We start from the raw sequence: 9,585 nt of genomic DNA on the forward strand, positions 1-9,585 counted from the left end.
ATGCCTTTGAGATGGAGCCAACTCTTGTTACGGCTCATTCAGGTTCAGCAGAGCATGAGTCTGGAGCACTGCCTGATGCTCAAGAGGGGGGTAGCACCTCCACTCCCTTGATACAGACAGGCTCAGATGACATCTAGAGGTCGCTTGGTGCAGCTTTTGTCTCACCCAAAGGTACTGATGGTGGCTGACAGTACATCTGTTTATGGGACTTCTATGATATATGTGTACTAGTCACATTGGATGTTGTGGTTGTGTATGGTTCACAGTGGTATACAACTTGGACTACTACTACACCATTGGTTTGTAGTGAATGTTTTTACATATGCATGGCTTAGAGAGATTGGGACGCTGATCTTGCCATATTGTATTTTTCACTTTGGATATTTTGCTGTATCACAAGATTGCCATCGAGGATGCTTGCCATGTTTCAAGAGGGGGGTATGTCATGACCCTATGAAATTGGAACAGCACAAGTGTGGGCATGGTGGTCGGTGAGCAAGATAAATATTTCACGATTCATACTTGGGGGCCCGGACAAATGGTAACATGTGTGGACATCCCCAAGTGTGAAGGGGGACCAAGGGAATTAATATTTATAATGTTTTAACCTTGGGTGGCCCCTAGGCATAAGTGGCCCCTAGGGATAAGTTTTAATAAACTTAAAAGGGCCTTAGGGCCTTAGATATTTTTATGGATAATTTTGGGGGAGAGGAGCTATTCCGTTTTTGGGGGTACACGCCTCTTTCCCCTCTCCATCTCTCTCTTGCTTTTTGGAAAAAGAAAGGAGGTCGGCTGGCTGTGCGTGAAGGAGAGGACGTGCAGGATGGCTGCGTGGCGATCAAGTACAAGCTGATGCACGTCATGTGGCGCACGGCTGCAGGGCGACCAGGTACAGGCTGCTGCATGTCATCTAGTGTAGGTGGCTGCAGGGCAACTAGGTACAAGCTGCTATAGTCTGTACGGGCGGCCTGCAGGTTCTATCCTGTGTAGGACAGGTGCAAGCGCATCATACAGGCTGCTGCAGGACGAATACTGTGCTGGCAACGCATCAGACAGGTGCGGCTGTAGGTGCTAACCTGTACGGACAGGTACATGTGGGTACTGACAGCCCTGTCCAGCAGGTACAGACGGGTACAGTTCAATCCTGTACAGCGGGTACAGGCGACACATCACGAGGGGACAGGCGGTGCATCACAAGGATAGCTACAGGTACAGTACTGAGGCGAGACTGAGGGAGAAAAGTATAGACAGGTACACACATGTGCTGCAAGTACAAATCTGTACGGATAGGTGCACACGCGTGCTGGAGAGTTGCTGACACAGGTGGCTGCAAGTACAGACTGGTACGGTCAAGGGAATACACTTGCATCTAGTCTTTCATGTAGATTAAAAGAAGTGTTGGGTACCAAAGATAGTTTGGTTTTGGACTAAGAGCTTGCAAGATTTGAGGATCTATACATTTATGTTCCCCATGATCGAGTTGCAATTATTATGATTGTAGGGAGCAAACCCTAAGGAATCGAACATTTTCGTAGGAGTTGATTAAAAGGAAAGATCATGCAGATGAAGATAGTGGTTGGGTGGTGAGTGTTAAATTTGCAGCAATGTGATGAGCTATAGTGGATCAAATGCTAGAATCAACATCATTAACAAAGAGATTAGATGATAATTAAGACGTGATTAGTGAGCAATTAACTGATAGCTTAATGTAGGCATGAATAATCAAAAACCAACAAATTCTCATTAGGCCAATGCCTCAATTTATAAGGTTTACATCCAAGCATCTAATCCCACTGATTTCTCCTTGATTCACTCCACCTCTTTTGCTTGATTCTCTCCACCTCTTCCTAGAATATCTCCACACCTCCTAAATCTCCTCATGCTACCCTTTATTCTCTCCCAGTAGATACTTCTCACCTTTTCATAGGTTCTCTCACATTTACAGATTCTCTTTTACAGCCTCTTGCTAAGGGCTTATTCCCACACACACCCTATTCACTTGTATATTTCAACACCTCCCCTCAAGTGAATACTCCTAGCACACCTGGATCCTATACCAAGTTTCCCTCTTACTTGATAGTCCGCGATCAGTGCCTAGCAGACCTCCCCTCAAGTGAATAATCATAGCACACCTGGAGCCTATACTAAGTTTCCTTCTTACTTGATAGTCCGCGACCAGTGCCTCAAGTCCCTAAACTCATAGTCCTTGACACTCTCTCTCTCTATGTGTCCAAGGCTACTACAAGTGCCCGTGACCTTGACTAAAGTGCTCACACATACATCTACCACATGGCCTACATCATCGGTGGCTCAGAGGTGGTTTTACTCTGCTGAGGTAGGTTACATTGAGTTGTGGGGTTTCTCTCTCTCTCTCTCTCTCTCTCTCTCTCTCTCTCTCTCTCTCTCTCAGAGATTTTCACATGGCTCCTCACTTCTTGGAGAGCCTCACATCTTCTCTTGTCTTCAGTCTTCTTGTCGTGGCAGCTTCTCTTCACACGTCCATGTCTTCCTCTTCTTTTAGTCTCTCTCTCTCTCTCTCTCTCTCTCTCTCTCAGAGATTTTCACATGGCTCCTCTCCTCTCAGAGATTTTCACATGGCTCCTCACTTCTTGGAGAGCCTCACATCTTCTCTTATCTTTAGTCTTCTTGTTGTGGCAGCTTCTCTTCACGCGTCCATGTCTTCCTTCTTCAATGCTTCCTCTAGCTCTTCTTCTCGGTGTTGATCCTCCTCTTGGAAAGAGATGTTCTTCTTCTTTCATGGCTGGGGCCATGAGCTTGACCGTCAGTTCTTGCTCCATGTGAGAAACATGTTTTAATGTATTGTTGACAATTCTTTTGGGCTTTTGATGTTTATCTTCTATCATTATACAATGCAAACCCAAATCTATGCGGACGTTCTTGCCTCTTGCCTTATTCTGGACAAGGGTAGTGTGTGATCCCATTTTTACAATGTAATATGCCCAATACATAATGCATATAGCATTCATTCTTATGCACATTCCCAAATGCAACTCTAGCTGTGAATAGCTTGAATTTGTGTGTGGGTTAAATGCAAGATGATGATTACCACAAATTTATCAGCATAATTTTACCAGAAATTACATTAAACCAAGGGTAACAAATCTGTATGGAATGGTTAGAGTGTCAAACCATCTCCGAATTGCAAACTAAAGTTATAGGGATCTGTATCAAATACCTAATGGTTAATTTGAACCCTCAATTACACCAAAAAATAGTGACTAGTGCTTATCACTGATGATTAGCAAATTAATCCTCTATTTTGTGTGTATAAAACAGAGTATGCGGGGAGTCCAGGTCTGAGGCCTTAGAGTTCAGATGAGCTCAAATCCTTTCAAGGCCATCAATAGCAATTAGTCTAGTAGAGGATTAAGCCAAGAAACACAAGATTTGACCAAACATTGAATGCTTAATCTCTGTTTTACCAAAGTCACCTGCAGATTTGATGAAGAGCTTGGATCTCACTGTAGACTTGATCAAATCAAAATCTGTCTTTCACCAGCTTGTAGAGCACCCTTCAAAACCCCTAGGGCCAAGAGGAATTAGAGCAATTTGATCTGGAGAAGAAGACATTTCATTTTTCCCTTAGAAAAACGGTGCCTACTAAATCACGATTTTCATGAGCTTCGCTTGGCGGTCTGACGTGCCGATTTGATGGGCTGGACTATGGGGAGAGGCTGGCTATGCTTGCCTAGAAGCACTTGCCCTAATGTTGCTCCTGGAGGGAGATCAAGCCTCTCCACTAGCTAGGGGTGCAAAGAGCTAGTTGAAAAGAGGTAAAAATCTTAATTATCTATTAATCCTAATTAGCCAAGTGATTAGCAAGATAATGGGCTCACAAATTGATGGATTCTAGGCTAGGCTCTGATACCATGTTAAATTTGCAACAATGTGATGAGCTATGGTGGATCAAATGCTAGAAACAACGTCATTAACAAAGAGATTAGATGATAATTAAGACGTGATTAGTGAGCAATTAACTGATAGCTTAATGTAGCCATGGATAATAAAAAACTAGCAAATTCTCATTAGGCTAATGCCTCAATTTATAGGGTTTACATCCAAGCATCTAATCCCACTGATTTCTCCTTGATTCACTCCACCTCTTTTGCTTGATTCTCTCCACCTCTTCCCAGAATATCTCCACACCTCCTAAATCTCCTCATGCTACCCTTTATTCTCTCCTAATAGATACTTCTTAGCTTTTCACATGTTCTCTCACATTTACAGATTCTCTTTTATAGCCTCTTGCTAAGGGCTTGTTCCTGCACACACCCTATTCACTTGTATATTTCAACAGTGAGTGCTAGCTCACCCCTTTCATTGTCTTCTTTGATATATGTTTGTGCTTGTGCAATTATGGATTCTGGGTAACTTAGGATGTAGTAATCGATCGCAAGAAATGAGATATATAATTCATGTCTTATAAAGATATTCATATCAATGTTGAGAACCAGAGGAACATTTAGCTGATGTTCTCCTTATTGCTAGTTTTGGGTGGTTGCACGAGAAAAACTTCAAGAGCACTTGGACCTACCTTCTACCTTTGTAAATGTCTTCTATTGATTAATATAAAGCTGAAACCTTAGCTAGCCTGAACTTGCTTGTGGATATCAAGTGGGCCCCTTCCCCTTGCCCACCACCCTAATTGTTGCTCACTCAACCCGCCACCAGCGAAGCCTGTGGACATCAACTGCATCCTTTCCCCTCGCTTGCCCCACCACCAAACCTTGTTATACATTGTTGTGCTTAACCCTATCCAACATTTTTATCCTCTGGCTGCTTCCTGAGACTGCTATATGCCTCTTGCATGCCCCTCCAAAGAGTATGAGAACTAGAGAGAGATGGCAGATCAGGATATCACGACCTTTACACCAAAGCAAAAAGAGAGAGAGAGAGAGAGAGGGAGAGAGAGAGAGAAAGCATGACAATCCCTTATTGTTGTAGAGCACAAAGAGAGAGAGAGAGAGAGAGAGAGAGAGAGAGAGAGAGAGAGAGAGAGAGAGAGAGAGTTATATTAATCCTCTACAAAGTAAGAGACCAAAAAGTGTACAATGATGTCATCAAATCTCATCATCATTATAAAAAAAAACACAACAACAACAAAATGTATGCAATAATGTTCGGAGACAGAGTGATGTATATTTAATCCTCATTTTAAGTATAAGTCTATCAATATCCATGAGCTTATCTAAACATCAATTGAATAAGTCACTTCTATGATATTGGGAGTGACCCATCTAGGATATCCAGCTTGGGAGAGGAGAGAAGTAGAGTTGACATGCTTCGCTAGATCCACCAAGTGTGGGAAAGAGACGCTATGTCACTCAAAAGTCTCATGAATCTAGAGCTGGTGGTGGGTGGGACATGATATTCAACATCGGAGAGATAAGTAGAGTTGACATGCTTTGCTAGATCCACCATGTGTAGGAAAGTCGCTTAAAAGCCTCCTAAATCTAGAGTTGGTGGTGGGTCAAGGGTGTCAGGCTTGTTAGAGTGTAGTGGCTTGATCCAAGGTAACTTCAAGATATGGCTTGGAAGAGGATGGTGCAGCAAAGGCTCTGGGCTCCACGGTCTGCTTTCTATGGGTTGTTCTCCTGTGGTCATAAGAAATGTGTGATGATCAATTGGAGGGGCTGTGGTGGGCAGTGTCGGGGTCAGCATTGAGACTCTCTGAGGAGTGGCTCTCTGTGTCTCGATAGGGATCAAGGAGAAAGAGTTTGAGGCAATAATCTTGATATTCTATGATCCTTTCCATAGGCCCAAAGCCCTCTCTAAAAAGGCTCTCTAAAATCTCCCCCAGATCTCGTAGTATACTACATAATGGAAAATGTACTACTCTGACTCAAACCTCTTATTGGCACAATTAGTAGATCCTATCCTCCCAAGGAATCCTCTCAACTCTCCCTATCTCCATTGAAGGTGGTGTGAAGATATCCTTACCTTAATATATACATCCTCTATGAGCTTCAAGAAATGATCCCTATAGTAGTGCATCTTCATGTGCAATGTCTCTAATGGTGTAATGTGGTTTGAATATAGTGTCTATGTAGATCATATCGAATCACTATCCTCATGTGTGACCATGTGGAAGGGGACATCTAGAGTGTATTGAAGTGGTGGGAGCCAATACACTTGGAGTTTATGAGCCTCAAACCATGCACATACAATAGCATACCATCCGCTACTACTAGTGGGATGGTTATAAAGTAAACCTTAGGGGGATGTATGTCTAAATGTGGTGGATGTAAGTGACTATCTGAAAAAGTGCCTATATTACCATAGGAGCTAAATTAAACTCTACTAGAATAATCTGATGTGGGACCGATGGTTTGCTATGGATCATGTAGGAGAGAATCATGACTTGGGGCCACAGACATTTGTTGAAAGATTTGGTGCCTAGAATCTCCATACATCAACGACGGGGTAACTAGGGTGGGATGGCTATAAAGCAAGCCTCAAAAGTCATGAGGGATGAGTGCTAGCTATTAGGATGACTATAAAGCAAGCTTCGAAAGTCGTGAGGGAGATGTAGTGGATGTAAGTGACTATTTGGAAGTGTGCCTCCACTACCATAGGAGTTGCTTCAAATGTTGCTTGAATAACCTGATGTGGGACCTCGATGGTTTGTTGTGGATCATGTGGGAGAGCATCATGACCTAGGGCCGCTCCAATTTCCAAGCATCTGTTTGTTGAAATATCTGGTGCTGCCTAGAAGGGTCCTTCATACATCAATGTTAGGGTGACTAGGGTATAATAACTATAAATCAAGCCTCACAAGTCATTAGGGATGTTTGCTAACTAAGGGAGTAAATGGTGCAAAATGGAAGCCCAAGGGCCACACTCTAGGGGGTAGTTGAAGGAGCATTGGTGAATGAAAAGGCCATGCCTGGCCAATCAAAGGTCAAGGGGCTGAAGTTAGAAGGCCATGCATCACTTAGGCTTATGTAATCATGAGTTTAGGGTCCATTTGGGATATGGTTAGGTGGAGAATCAAAGTGCTAGTCTTACAAGTCCTTAAGCTTTAATGCAAGGAGCATTACATTGATATCAAAGGCAAGTTCTTTCTCTTTCATGTTTCCATTGAGCTACTCATTGCCAACTCTAATCTCTACTCCTTAATCTCTTTTCTATTCATTTCCATAAGCTAATCTCTATATTTCTCAAATCTTCTCCATACAAAATACCTCTTGCCTAATAAGTTAGGCATACCTCTTGCCTAATAAATTGGGCATACTTTGGAGATTCTACATGGAGTAAGTGGAGTACATGATAACCTTGAAGAATCATTGAAGAACAAGGAGGAATCAACAAAATTGTTCTTCACATCATTAGAGAAAATTAATTATTACCCAACCAAGTAAGGTCATTGTGTTGCATTTTTTTGCTTTGTAAGAAATTTTCCATTTTGCTTATTGTTAGAGTAAATAGCTTCTTAAGGTGGGAAGGATGAAAATGGTGAGAAGGGGGAAAACCCAATGTCCTATTTCCACATGGTAGAAGATATTACAAAACCAAATGAAATAGATATGCAAGATTTAGATCTTAATAAGTATGAGGATATATAAATGAGGAAAATGAAAGAAAAAATCTCTAATATAGAAAATAAACTTGAGAAAATGATGGGTCTTCTTAGCTCCTTGATGGGAGGGGAAGGATTGGGAGTAAAAGAATATCTAAAAATATTGGTAAGGGAAAGGAAAATACTCTAAAAAAAGGGTTGAATGAAACCATAATTAAAGAAGGTCCCAAAACTAGAGACCAGGGTATGGTACTCAAAGATTTAAAGGCACCCACTTTTAGTGGCGAAGAGAAGGAGAGAAATAAAGACGCAGTCCATATTTTTCTACAAAAATGGCAAGATTTGCATCTTTTTAGAAATGTGCCTGATCATAAAACCACCCTATTGAAGCTAGCCTATCCTTACAAGGCCAAGCTTACAAGTGGTAGATGAGTTTAACGGAAGCTAGACAAGTACCTGATTCTTGGGATTCATTTAAGGAATTGTTCTTAAAGGAATATCTTCTTGAAAATGAAGAAGACCGAAATTGGGAGGAGTGGGATAATTGTTCTATGGAATAAAAGAATTTAAATCTCACTCAATATATAGCTTTCTATAGAGAAATTGGCTTAAAGCTTAAGGGAATAGACAATTTTCAAAAAGTAAGAGGCTTCAATAGAGGCCTAAAAAGGGAGTACAAGAAGGAAGTTTGCTCCAAAGAGCCAAAAAACTTAGATGATGTTATAAAATTTATAAAATTTTTTGACGATACCATGGGTAATGATAATCATAAAGAAAATGATAAAACATTTTCATATAAACCTCATGAATAAAAATTTGGCTCTCAAAAAAGAAAGGGTTTTTTCTTTAGAAAGGAAGAACCTCCAAAAAAGCAAAAATCCAATCCTAGCAAGTTTCTAAAAAAGCAAGATTTTGAGAGAGCAGTTAAAGAAAAACTTTGTTTCTCTTGTCTTGAGCCGGGACATGATAAAAAGCATTGTCCTAAGTCCCAGGGTGGACAAGAACTTACTAGGAATGGTAATGATAAACCTAAATAAAAATCAGTGCACACTATTCAAGTGTTAACACTTAAGGATTCTCCTAAATATTAAACGGTTGAGATTTGTCATTCTGATGAAAAGCATTGTTCTAATATGTAAGAAAATGAAATATGTAACATGCCCATCTTCAATAATAGTATATGCCCATTATATAGATGAATTTATGGTCTTTTTGTGGTGTAAAAATTATCAATTTTAATAATCGAGCTATTTCCACTTGGAATCTTAAAATTATGAGTCCAAATTTGGAATCTACGCATGATTTTACCCTAATATAGGATTTTACGACACTCAAAAACGGACATCGAATTAAGCCTATACGTAAATTTTCAGTTAAAATACGGTAAACTTTAAACCTTAATAAATGCATGTTTAGGTGTCCGATCTCGATGAACGGACGACCAGGGAAACACCCCAAACATTTTCATCGAAAAAAAATTCACAGTCACCGGGCTGGCCGGCATGCATATCGAGGCCGACTTCCCAAATTAGGGGTCCTCGCCCCAAAAAGATGGCGCTCACATACCCGGGCGCCCATACAACAACCACGTAACAACCAAAGGCCGACCACCCCAACGTATGGTCCACACTCGATCCTCATACCCCTTGTGAAGTGCGAGTCTCCCCTCCTTAGTGTGGGAGTCTTGAAGTGCGAGTCTCCCCTTTGTAGGCAAAGGTACCCTGATAAAAATGGTACGCCTCTCTATGGGCTTTGGTGTGTCTCAATGTAGGAGATGAAGTGCGAGTCTCCTCTATAGGGTGACTCCCCACTAGTACCTTGATACACATGGTGGGCCTCTCTCCGAGCTTTGGTGTGTCTCCATGTAGGAGATGAAGTGGGTCTCTCCTTTGTAGGGTGACTCCCCAGTAGATACATGTTTTAGGCCTCTCTCTGGGGTCTGGTGTGTCTCGGTGTAGAAGATGATAGGAACATAGGGTTTATGGGACCAACCACTTGCAATATGGAATTACAATGGCACACTATGGTCCCAAACCAAGGAGGAT

Source organism: Cibotium barometz, chromosome 12, assembly GCF_041138505.1.
Source record: "Cibotium barometz isolate CiBa-2024 chromosome 12, ASM4113850v1, whole genome shotgun sequence".
Taxonomy (NCBI): domain Eukaryota; kingdom Viridiplantae; phylum Streptophyta; class Polypodiopsida; order Cyatheales; family Cibotiaceae; genus Cibotium; species Cibotium barometz.